At 43.2% G+C, this 13,594-nt stretch overlaps 1 protein-coding gene across 8 annotated transcripts in view; it reads right to left on the minus strand.

Moving 5' to 3' along the window:
• The window catches only part of DHRSX (dehydrogenase/reductase X-linked), a 233,550-nt gene that overhangs the window by 174,348 nt on the left and 45,608 nt on the right, over positions 1-13,594 (minus strand). The gene's annotated exons all lie outside the window — the stretch shown is intronic.

Consider the following 13,594-nt stretch of genomic DNA (forward strand, 5'->3'; position numbering starts at 1 on the left):
TTGTGCTTTGTAAACATAGGGAATTAATTATTCACCTGGCTGTAGAAAAAAGTAACCAAAATAAAAAATTAGGGCTGTCAAGTGATTAAAAAAATTAATCGCACTGTTACACAATAATAGGATACCATTTATTAAAATATTTGTGGATGTTTTCTATATTTTCAAATCTATTGATTTCAATTACAACACAGAATACAAAGTGTACGGTGGTCACTTGATTTTTAATTTCAAGAATTTGCACTGTAAAAAAAAAAAACCAAATAGTATTTTTCAATTCACCTAATACAAATACTGTAGTACAATCTCTTTATCATGAAAGTTGAACTTACAAATGTAGAATTATGTAAAAAAAAAAAACTGCATTCAAAAAGAAAAAACGTAAAATTTTAGCGCCTGCAAGTCCACTCAGTCCTATTTCTTGTTCAGCCAATCACACTCAGACAAGCAAGTTTATTTACATTTGCAGGAGATAATGCTGCCCACTTCTTGTTTACAATGTCACCTTAAAGTGAGAACAGCATTCTCATGGCACTGCTGTAGCCAGCATCACAAGATATTTATGTGCCAGATGCGCTAAAGATTCATATGTCCCTTCATGCTTCAACCACCATTCCAGGGGACACGCGTCCATGCAGATGACGGGTTCTGCTCAATAACAATCCAAAGCTGTGTGGACTGATGCATGTTCATTTTCATTATCTGAGTCAGATGCCATCAGCAGAAGGTTGATTTTCTTTTTTGGTGGTTTGGGTTCTGTAGTTTCTGTGATTAATTTGAACAAGAGTGTTGTCAGGCTTAAAATGAACAATAGTATTGACAGTATTAGGCCTAAAACTTCCAGAAACTCATAAAGTGAGCACTGTAGTATTAGCTTTAAGCAGCAAGCTTTGCAAAAGAAAACAGACTTGTGGTCAAGACGCTCTGCTACCTGTTACATTATGCTAACTCCTGTAAAGTGAGATAAGTTGTACCCCCCCGGGCACAGTTTGTCTAGCCCACATTGACCATATTTAGAACATCTGGCTATTAGACAAACCACAGTTGAGATAATGGGCTATATGGATACAAGTTATCTCCTTGTGCATAACTTATAAAACTAAAACGACAATTGGCTACAAGAAAATAAGCATGAATTATACAGCCAACTCTAATCACATTAAAGATTTGGCCTAACCCGATTGGTTGACCTGCTTCAAAACACAGCAGGCAGATAAGAATAAATGTTTAGAGCCTCAGGTGAGCGTGCGTGTGTGTCTTGGTCTAGGATGTGGTTCTCCTTGACCGTCTGACCCACATCCCCTGAACCGAGGAAATCTGAATCACACCGACTATCTGTACCTGGTCAATGCAAAGAGCGGTCGACTAAAGGGTAACATATTCTCGGCAAGGTAAGGTTTTAAAGTAAAATAGTGTGGCTGCATGAAGAATAAGGTAACAGAGTAAAGAAGTCTGGGTTGCTCGAGCTGTTTTGATCTCAAGTTGTACTGACACTATAGTATTAAAAATGGTAGTGTCAGGATAACTTGATCTCAGATTATATTAACGCTGCAGTATTAAATAGTAGTAAAAGTTTACTTGTACTTGTGCTTGTTTTCTGTGTTGCACTTATAGCCATAAGTCATTAAAAGCCTTTCTTGAGGAATAATCAGTAGTTTTAATTTCTTTATATGGACACCACTTAACCTCATTACATCTGTGTTGGGTGGTGGGAAGTAGTGATCACCCAGAACCCCATTTGGGCCCTGATGCGTGTCCCCTTCTTCCTATATCTCCGCAGTTTCCACATAGTAATTTTGCTCTTTTAAGACTTTTTAAAGCATGCTCCAAACCTCGTCCTTCTCAGATTTTGGAAAGCACTTCAGATTCTTAAACCTTGGGTCAAGTGCTGTAGCTATCTTTATAAATCGCACATTGGTACCTTCTTTGCGTATTGTCAAATCTGCAGTAAAATTGTTCTTAAAATAAACAACATGTGTTGGGTCATCATCCGAGACTGCTATAACATTAAATATATGGCAGAATGTGGGTAAAACAGAGCAGGGGACATACAATTTTCCCCCAAAGAGTTCAATCACAAGATTAATTAAAGCATTATTTTTTTAACAAGCATGGAAGCATGTCCTCTGGAATGGTGGCTGAAGCATGAAGGGACATACGAACGTTTAGCATATCTGGCACATAAATACCTTGTAATGCCAGCTACAAAAGTGCCATGCACACTTTCTGGTGATATTGTAAATAAGTAGAGGGCAGCATTATCTCCTGTAAATGTAAACAAACTTATTTGTCTTAGAGATTGGCTAAACCAGAAGCAGGACTGAGTGGACTTGTAGGCGCTAAAGTTTTACATTGTTTTGTTTTTGATTGCAGTTACGTAACACAAAAACAAAATCTACATTTGTAAGTTGCACTTTCATGACAAAGAGATGGCACTATAGTACTTGTATGAAGGGAATTGAAAAATACTATTTCTTTTGTTTATCATTTTTACAGAGCAAATATTTATAATAAAAAATAATATACATTGATTTCAGTTGCAACAAAGAATACAATATATATGAAAATGTTGAAGAACATCCAAAATATTTAATGCATTTCAATTGGCATTCTATTGTTTAACAGTGCAATTAAAACTGCGATTAATTTTGATTAATTTTTTAATCATGTCATGGTTCCTTCCCCACTCTGAACTCTAGGATGCAGATGTAGGGACCTCTAAGCTTAATGACCAGCTTAGATCTGGTTTTACTGCCACCACCCAAATCATTTAAGAATTATTTGGGAAACTCTGTCTACCTTCCCCACAGACTATCTCCCTCCCAGTAGCCTCGAGAGACTTCTCCACCAAGTTCCTGGTGAACACAGATCCAAACCCTTGGGTCTTAAAACAAGGAGAAATTAACCATTCCCCTTCCTTTCCCCCCACCAATTCCTGGTGAGTGTAGATCCAACCCCCTTGGATCTTAAAACAAGGAAAAATCAATTAGGTTCTTAAAAAGAAGGCTTTTAATTAAAGAAAGAAAGGTAAAAATCATCTCTGTAAAATCAAGATGGAAAATAACTTTACAGGGTAATCAGACTCATAGAGCCCAGAGGAACCCCCTCTAGCCTTAGGTTCAAAGTTACAGCAAACAGAGATAAATCCTCTTAGCAAAAAGGAACATTTACAAGTTGAGAAAACAAAGATAAAACTAACACACTTTGCCTGGCTGTTACTTACAAGTTTGAAATAGGAGAGACTGGTTCAGAAAGATTTGGAGAGCCTGGATTGATGTCTGGTCCCTCTTAGTCCCAAGAGCGAACAACCCCAAAACAAAGAGCACAAACAAAACCCTCCCCCCCACCAAGATTTGAAAGTATCTTGTCCCCTTATTGGTCCTTTGGGTCAGGTGTCAGCCAGGTTACCTGAGCTCTTAACTCTTTGCAGGTAAAAGGATTTTGGTGTCTCTGGCCAGGAGGGATTTTATAGTATTGTACACAGGAGGGCTGTTCCCTTCCCTTTACAGTTATGACAAATCACGATTAATTTTTGTAGTTAACTGTGAATATTTGACAGCCCTATAAAAATATTTTCTTTCTTGAACAGCTCTCACAATGGGAGAAACTATTTCTGGGTGAAAAAAGGAAACTTAAAACATTTCAGATATGATGTCACAACCTGCAAAGCTTAAGATTGCCTAGAATAAAAAAGAAATGTTGTTACCAAAGTTGGCAACTTGGAAAATTTCCTAACTACTGACAAAAAGAAATGCAGAAATGAAATGAAACCAGGAAGTTCCAAAAAAAGTATACCAGGTACAATTAAAATGACTAGAACAGGGCAATGCAGAGAAGACATTCCACCTCTTGACTTGTAATACACACAATTGATGGTTTTACACTCAGTTCACGTTCTGCTCTGTTTGACTAGGGACAAAACAATAGAGCGAACCCTAACCAAACAAAGGAATGGGGCCTTTGTTCAGGTTTTACTTTTTAATTGTCTTTAAACAGACTAAGCTGGGGAAATTTCAGCAAACGTGAATGATTTGGAAGGCTGTGTGTATGTAAAAATAGAGGGTGATAGCTGAACCTCTTGTAGCCTTCACTGTAGTGCAATCACTGTAGTAAAATATTAGTGAGATCATTACTAGGCAATCAACTATATGTTTTTAAGCGCTCATAAGAGAATAAGAAAACAAGCTCTCAAGTATGAAAAACTGCTCAACTCTAACTCTACCATGCATACCATCCTAACAAAATATGCCTCACTTAGGAAGAGAAATGCTTTCCTTCAGATATTAGAACTCAAATATCTCTCAGCAACAATCTAGAGTGAGAGGAGACTTAGCTCTGGTCTACACTGGGGCGAGTGGGAATCAATCTAAGTTATGCAACTTCAGCTATGTGAATAACGTAGCTGAAGTCGACGTACTTAGATCAACTTACCATGGTGTCTTCACCGTGGTGAGTCAACTGCTGCCGCTCCCCCATCAACTCTGCTTGCGCCTCTCGTGGCACTGGAGTACAGGACTTGATGGGAGAGGACTTGGAGGTCGATTTATCGCGTCTAGACTAGACACGATAAATCGATCCCCGCTGGATCGATCGCTGCCCGCCAATCATCCGGCAGGCAGCGTAGACATACTCACAGTGTCGTACATAAATTTTCTGTAATTAAAATTAAATCAAACTATCTTTGAAAATGAAAAACTGCACCCTCTTGATAGGATTTAATTATCCTTCTAAAGTCACCTTTGTGCTTTTAACATACTGTATTAAAATGGACCGATTTAGAGCATAAGGAGTCTAACTTAAAAATTGGAAACCAGACAAAACAGAAAGAGTTGACAAAGATACACTGCTACCCCGCTATAACGCGGTCGTGGGGAGCCAAAAATCCCTACCACGTTATAGCTGAAACCCCGTTATATCAGGGTAGGGGCCACAGGGCTCCGGTGGTGATTTAAAGAGCTCCGGGCTCCAGCTGCTGAGGGGAGCCCCAGGCCCTTTAAATCGCCAGTGGAGCCCCACTGCCATAGCCCCGGGGTAGGGGTGGCAGGGGTCCAGCAGTGATTTAAAGGGCCTGGGACTCTCCACAGCAGCCAGAGGCCCAGGTCCTTTAAATCTCTGGCAAACCCTGCTGCCGCAGCCCCGGAGTAGCAGCTGCGGGGCTCCAGCGCTGATTTAAAGAGCTCCAGGCTCCAGCTGCTGTGGGGAGCCTGGGCCCTTTAAATTGCCAGCAAGCCCCGCTGCCGCAGCCCCAGGGTAGCAGCAGCAAGGCTCCAGCAGGATTTAAAGGGCCCGGAGCTCCCTGTAGCAGCCGGAGCCCCAGACCCTTTAAAGCGCCGCCAGAACCCCGCCCCTACCACGCTATACACGAACCCATGTTATATCAGGTCGCATTATAACAGGGTTGTCATAAACAGATAAGTAAGAGTTAAAAGAACAAAAGTGCTTCATATCTCTTTTGCCTGAAAAGGGTTAACAAGAACAGTGAGCCTGGCTGTCACCTGACCAGAGGACCAATCAGGGGACAGGATACTTTCAAATCTTGAGGGAGGGAAGTTTTATGTGTGCTGTTAGCGTTTGGTGGTTGTTCTCTCTGGGTGACCAGACGTGCAACCAGGTTTCTCTCCAATCTCTCTGATACAGTCTCTTATATGTCCAGAATAGTAAGTACTAGGTAGATAAAGTGAGTTAGGCTTATGTTTGTTTTCTTTATTTGCAAATGTGTATTTGGCTGGAAGGAGTTCAAATTTGTATTTTGCTGAAAGGATTTTAATTTGTACTTGTATACTTAGGCTGGGAGGGTATTTCCAGTGTCTATAGCTGAAAGACCCTGTACCTACTTCATCTTAAATTTACAAAGATAATTTTTACCTTTATTCTTTCTTTAATTAAAAGCTTTTCTTGTTTAAGAATGTGATTGTTTTTTTTTTTTAATCCGGTGAGACCCCAGGGGACTGGGTCTGGATTCACCAGGAAATTGGTGGGGAGAAAGGAGGGAAGGGGGAGAGAAAGGTTAATTCTCTCTCTGTGTTAGGATTACTTGCTCTGTCAGGGAGAGTCTGGGAGGGAGAGAGAGAAGGAGGAGGGGAGGTAAATTTTCCTCTCTGTTTAAAGATTCAAGGAGTTTGAACCACAGTGATCTTCCAGGGTAACCCAGGGAGGGGAAGCCCGGGAGAGGCAATGGTGAGGGAAAGGGTTTACTTTCCTTGTGTTAAGATCCAGAGGGACTCGGTCTTGGGGGTCCCCGGGCAAGGTTTTGTGGGGACCAGAGTGTACCAGGCACTGGAATTCCTGGTTGGTGACAGCGCTACAAGTACTAAGCTGGTAATTGAACTTAGAGGAATTCATGCTGGTACCCCACCTTTTGGACGCTAAGGTTCAGAGTGGGGAATTATACCATGACAAGGGTAGAGGTGTATTTGCTTTCTCGGTTGCAGCTGGACTTGAAGGGGTTTCAAGTAAGTGCTGGGTTTCTCAGTGGAATTTTATTAATCTGAAACAAAATTTGAGGCTCCAATAGATTAAGTGTACTTATAGTATGATTACACTTCAAAAGCACAGTATGGGCCTGATTTTCCACTACTTTGTGTTTTCAGCTGTGCCCAGCATGCACAGAATGCTGCCAAATCAGAACTTTTGTGTTTTATGCTCACTTTTCACTGACGGTGCAAATCTGTGAAGAATGAGAGCTTTCATATTAGATACTGCCACTCAAATCAAAATTTGCCACTTCCTTTAGTACCCCCAGCCCTTACAAAGGGGGAAGTTCAAAAGTAAATATGTGTGGAATTGCAAAGTAGAACAGCAAGTCTATATTAAGACAGTTATTCAGTAACTAGTGCCTGTCACAGGTAAGGCGAGTTCTAACTTCCATTCTAAAACTCCTTTTTTCAGTTGCTCATAATTTTTGGATACAAATTTTTTTTTAGCTAAAGTTTTCCATGCTTGGACTCAGTGAATAGAATGTTCTGCAAGTTTGAACCTGGGCTAAGACTGAGCTGATCTGTGGCATCCTGGCGCTTCTCTGAAACTGGTCTCATGATCCAGAATCTCAGCTTCCTTTAAATAGTTCAGTTTACAGATGTAATGGTTATGAAGAAAACTTAAAAAATGTGACTCGTAACTGATGAAAAGATGTTTACAGAGAATCTGGAACAATAGCTCTGAGTAGTGTGAACTGCCCAATTCCTGTCAGTAAAGAGCTAACTGAGAAGCCTAGGGCTAATTCAAGTATCAGAACTGGTAACTGCTTGCTCCTCATGTAAGAAAAGGGAGGGGAATCACAGAGCTACACAATTTACTGCATGTGATGTCTCATTTAAGTGCTACAAGGGGTGGTGTTTTAGAATTACCACTACTTATGCCCTGGTTTGAACAAAGTTGGTACAGATTTGTTTTGAATTATGGATGTGAACGCGTATATGAGTTGGATGCAAGGACAAGGGTGGGGAAGAACACCCAACTGTTCCCCACATATGCTAAATGGACTTTTTTTCATATAAGTAACAGCTCAAATTAGTATCAGAGGGGTAGCCGTGTTAGTCTGGATCTGTAAAAGCAGCAAAGAATCCTGTGGCACCTTATAGACTAACAGACATTTTGGAGCATGAGCTTTCGTGGGTGAATACCCACTTCCTCAGATGCATGTAGTGGAAATTTCCAGGAGCAGGTATATATATGCTAGCAAGCAAGCTAGAGATAACAAGGTCAGTTCAATCAGGGAGGATGAGGCCCTGTTCTAGCAGCTGAGGTGTGAAAACCAAGAGAGGAGAAACTGGTTCTGTAGTTGGCAAGCCATTCACAGTCTTTGTTCAATCCTGAGCTGATGGTGTCAAATTTGCAGATGAACTGAAGCTCAGCAGTTTCTCTTTGAAGTCTGGTCCTGAAGTTTTTTTTGCTGCAGGACAGCCACCTTAAGGTCTGCTATAGTGTGGCCAGGGAGGTTGAAGTGCTCTTCTACAGGTTTTTGTATATTGCCATTCCTAATGTCTGATTTGTGTCCATTTATCCTTTTCCGTAGAGACTGTCCAGTTTGGCCGATGTACATAGCAGAGGGGCATTGCTGGCATATGATGGCGTATATTACATTGGTGGATGTGCAGGTGAATGAACCAGTGATGGTGTGGCTGATCTGGTTAGGTCCTGTGATGGTGTTGCTGGTGTAGATATGTGGGCAGAGTTGGCATCGAGGTTTGTTGCATGGGTTGGTTCCTGAGCTAGAGTTATTATGGTGCGGTGTGCAGTTACTGGTGAGAATATGTTTCAGGTTGGCAGGTTGTCTGTGGGCGAGGACTGGCCTGCCACCCAAGGCCTGTGAAAGTGTGGGATCATTGTCCAGGATGGGTTGTAGATCCTTGATGATGCGTTGGAGGGGTTTTAGCTGGGGGCTGTATGTGATGGCCAGTGGAGTCCTGTTGGTTTCTTTCTTGGGTTTGTCTTGCAGTAGGAGGCTTCTGGGTACACGTCTGGCTCTGTTGATCTGTTTCCTTATTTCCTCGTGTGGGTATTGTAGTTTTGAGAATGCTTGGTGGAGATTTTGTAGGTGTTGGTCTCTGTCTGAGGGGCTAGAGCAGATGCGGTTGTACCTCAGTGCTTGGCTGTAGACAATGGATCGTGTGATGTGTCCGGGATGGAAGCTGGAGGCATGAAGGTAGGCATAGCGATTGGTAGGTTTTTGATATAGGGTGGTATTAATGTGACCATCGCTTATTTGCACCGTGGTGTCAAGAAATTGGACCTCCCGTGTAGATTGGTCCAGGCTGAGGTTGATGGTGGGGTGGAAGCTGTTGAAATCGTGGTGGAATTTTTCCAGAGTCTCCTTTCCGTGGGTCCAGATGATGAAGATGTCATCAATGTAGCGTAGGTAGAGAAGGGGCGTGAGTGGACAAGAGTTGAGGAAGCGTTGTTCCAGGTCGGCCATAAAGATATTGGCATATTGTGGGGCCATGTGGGTGCCCATAACAATGCCACTGATCTGGAGATATATATTGTCATCAAATTAGAAATAGGCAGAAATCGTGGAACAACAACATCGCTTGCCTCACAACCTAAGTCGTGCAGAACGCAATGCCATCCACAGCCTCAGAAACCACCCTGACATTATCATCAAAGAGGCTGATAAAGGAGGTGCCATTGTCATCATGAACAGGTCTGATTACCAAAAGGAGGCCGCCAGACAACTCTCCAATACCAAATTCTACAGGCCACTTCCCTCAGATCCCACTGAGGAATACACTAAGAAACTACAGCATCTACTCAGGACACTCCCTACACTAACACCAGAAGAAATCAACATACCCCTTGAGCCCTGACCAGGGTTATTCTATCTACTATCCAAGATCCACAAACCCGGAAATCCTGGACGCCCCATCATCTCGGGCATTGGCACTCTCACTGAAGGACTGTCTGGATATATGGACTCTCTACTCAGACCCTATGCCACCAGCACTCCCAGCTATCTCCGTGACACCACTGATTTCCTGAGGAAACTACAATGCATTGGTCACCTCCCAGAAAACACCATCCTAGCCACCATGGATGTAGAGGCTCTCTACACAAACATCCCACACACAGATGGAATACAAGCTGTCAGGAACACTATCCCTAATGATGCCACAGCACAACTGGCTGCTGAGCTCTGTGCCTTTATACTTACGCACAACTATTTCAAATTTGATGACAATATATATCTCCAGATCAGTGGCACTGCTATGGGCACCCACATGGCCCCACAGTATGCCAATATTTTTATGGCCGACCTGGAACAACGCTTCCTCAGCTCTCGTCCACTCACGCCCCTTCTCTACCTACGCTACATTGATGACATCTTCATCATCTGGACCCACGGAAAGGAGACTCTGGAAAAATTCCACCACGATTTCAACAGCTTCCACCCCACCATTAACCTCAGCCTGGACCAATCTACACGGGAGGTCCAATTTCTTGACACCACGGTGCAAATAAGCGATGGTCACATTAATACCACCCTATATCAAAAACCTACCAATCGCTATGCCTACCTTCATGCCTCCAGCTTCCATCCCGGACACATCACACGATCCATTGTCTACAGCCAAGCACTGAGGTACAACCGCATCTGCTCTAGCCCCTCAGACAGAGACCAACACCTACAAAATCTCCACCAAGCATTCTCAAAACTACAATACCCACACGAGGAAATAAGGAAACAGATCAACAGAGCCAGACGTGTACCCAGAAGCCTCCTACTGCAAGACAAACCCAAGAAAGAAACCAACAGGACTCCACTGGCCATCACATACAGCCCCCAGTTAAAACCCCTCCAACGCATCATCAAGGATCTACAACCCATCCTGGACAATGATCCCACACTTTCACAGGCCTTGGGTGGCAGGCCAGTCCTCGCCCACAGACAACCTGCCAACCTGAAACATATTCTCACCAGTAACTGCACACCACACCATAATAACTCTAGCTCAGGAACCAATCCATGCAACAAACCTCGATGCCAACTCTGCCCACATATCTACACCAGCGACACCATCACAGGACCTAACCAGATCAGCTACACCATCACTGGTTCATTCACCTGCACATCCACCAATGTAATATACGCCATCATATGCCAGCAATGCCCCTCTGCTATGTACATCGGCCAAACTGGACAGTCTCTACGGAAAAGGATAAATGGACACAAATCAGACATCAGGAATGGCAATATACAAAAACCTGTAGGAGAGCACTTCAACCTCCCTGGCCACACTATAGCAGACATTAAGGTGGCCGTCCTGCAGCAAAAAGACTTCAGGACCAGACTTCAAAGAGAAACTGCTGAGCTTCAGTTCATCTGCAAATTTGACACCATCAGCTCAGGATTGAACAAAGACTGTGAATGGCTTGCCAACTACAGAACCCGTTTCTCCTCTCTTGGTTCTCACACCTCAGCTGCTAGAACAGGGCCTCATCCTCCCTGATTGAACTGACCTCGTTATCTCTAGCTTGCTTGCTAGCATATATACACCTGCCCCTGGAAATTTCCACTACATGCATCTGAGGAAGTGGGTATTCACCCACGAAAGCTCATGCTCCAAAACGTCTGTTAGTCTATAAGGTGCCACAGGATTCTTAGCTGAAATTAGAATCACTATGCTAGGCTTATTTTATTAACTCACTGAGATTTAAGGAAGAGACCAACTTAAAGTTCTAAGTATTTAAAGTCAGAATTTTTGACACATGCATAGCAAAATATTTTATTAAATTCCTAAGCTGGAACACCCAGGGGGCATGGCAGATCTTAAAGCACACAAGCTTTGAATCAGTCTAAACTCCGGTTCACAATTTGAGGTGACCTAATTTCTAACAATAGTAGGGAAGCCACAGCAGCATAAGTGGCTGCTCAAACTAACCCCACCCACCTGGAACCCTGGGTACATGGTCCAGCAGCTGCCATGCGATGAAAGCTAGTTCAGGTATGTGAACCCTAGCTTCCATCACACCTCTCGACTGCAGAGTAGACATACTCACAATGTGGTTCTGCCTCCTAGTGGCTGGATCACATAGAGGTTTATGAATCCCTACAACCTTTGAGATGACAAAACTGGCAGGAGAGGCTCATGCTTTTAGATCCAGAGATGTAGTTCCTGCTGCAGATAACCCTCTCAATGGTGTCATATTACATTATATTGAGTTTTCACATGAGATGAACTACACCATTATAGTTATACCAGTATAACTCACTGTATAGACACTCTTACTCAGAATTACAGCAACCTTTTTTTTTCAGTGTAGCTGAATTTGTGCATTAACAGTATTATTCCAAATAATGTCCAAATTGGGAGTTATAACAGTATAGTAATGCTGGTAATATAGATATGCCCACAGTCTGCTCCCATGGAAGGCATTAGGACTTCTGCTATTTACTTTAATGGGAGCAGATGGCAGCCCATAATAAGGCCATGACATACATGACAGCTGTTCCAGACAGCAGGAACTACAGAAGAGGGGAAGGCTCTTGCATCAACAGCGGAAGTATATGGAAAAGCTTCTTTGTGGTCACAGATATATTGAGAATAAGATCTAATAATTAAGCATTTTAGTATCAAAGTCTGGGGTGAAATCCTGGAGTCATTGATGCCAATGGCAAAACCCTCATTGACTACACAGGGGTCAAGTTTTTCCCGGCACTATCTAGTGTTCATGTCTCTCTTTTAACCCCTACAGATTTCTCTATGCCCAAAAGAAATTAACACATTGTGCAGAATTCCAGTTTGCTGCAGAAGGTGAAGAAGCCGTTATAGATCAAAATTGGTGAATAAAGACATGAAATCAGAATAGGAATTTGCTTTAAATCTCCTGATGAGGAGGGACAACAGGATAAGAGAAAATGACAGTGACAAGAGCCATACCTCTCCATCTCCCTTGTGCAGGGAACCTGAGGGCTCAGAAAGCATATCTGGTGAATGGAAGCATCCAGAGGTCACTACTGTGTTCCCGCACTGATTGCCCCAGAGGCAGGGCCGGCTCCTGGCACCAGCTCAGCAAGCAGGTGCTTGGGGTGGCCAAGGGGAAGGGGCAGCATGTCAGGCTCTTCGGCAGCAGGTCCCTCGGTCCCTCTCAGAGGGAAGGACCTGCCGCCAAAGAAGAAAGTGGTGCAGTTGAGCTGCTACCGATCGTGGCTTTTATTTTTCCCCACTGCCTGAGGGGGGCAAAAACCCTGGAGCCGGCCCTCCCAGGGGGTAGGGGTGCTGGAACAATTTGTATAGTGGGGGTGCTGAAAGCCATTGAACCAAACTGTAAACCCTGGATATGATGGAAACCACTTCAGGCCAGGTGGAGCAGCAGCACCCCCAGCACCCGTAGTTCCAGCACCGACTCCTGGGATTCTGTTGAGGTTCTTATATTGCCCCATCACCATGATAAGTCAGCACATGATGGTGTCCACTGTTACCAGTCAATAGCTTCCTTTGCAGCTGTCAGACATTTCTGTGAGGGGATCTATTAGTCCTCTAACTCTTTCTCTGGCCAGACACCAGGGGTAGATGCATTGCCCCCTCTCCTCTTGCCTCTGTGCAGAAATGTCGGTGCACTGCCAAACAGGGCAAGGCTCGCCTGCCAGAGTGACTGCTGAGTTTGCTGAGGGGGCCTCTCCCTTCTGGAGGGCTCCATGGATGCAGAACCCATCCAGGCTGTGAAGCTCTGATTGGGCTCCCTGCCTAGGTCAGGGTTTGGCTCAGATATTGCACTTGATTGAAATAATTCTCACCATTTCTACCTTAAATGATATAAAATTATTTTGAAAACAAAACCAAAAGTTTGTTTGTATGTTTCCTAAAGAAAGGGGGAAAAAAATGACACAGGAACTGGGTTGTTTTTTTTGAGTAAAGTTTTTGCAATTCACCTTAGAAATATATAAAGATACTTTGAGCGCAATAGCAATAGTGACAACATTAGCTAGAATACAGTAGCACCTAGTTGTGTTTTCAGATCCTTGATTTTGATGTGACTTTTAAAACATGTACAACTAGGTTCTTCTCTGCATTACACCTGTACTAAGACAGAGTAACTCCCTTAATGTTAATGGAGGTACTCTGCATTCCCACCCACATGACTGAGAACAGACTGATCC

This window comes from Gopherus evgoodei, chromosome 1, assembly GCF_007399415.2.
Source record: "Gopherus evgoodei ecotype Sinaloan lineage chromosome 1, rGopEvg1_v1.p, whole genome shotgun sequence".
NCBI lineage: Eukaryota > Metazoa > Chordata > Testudines > Testudinidae > Gopherus > Gopherus evgoodei.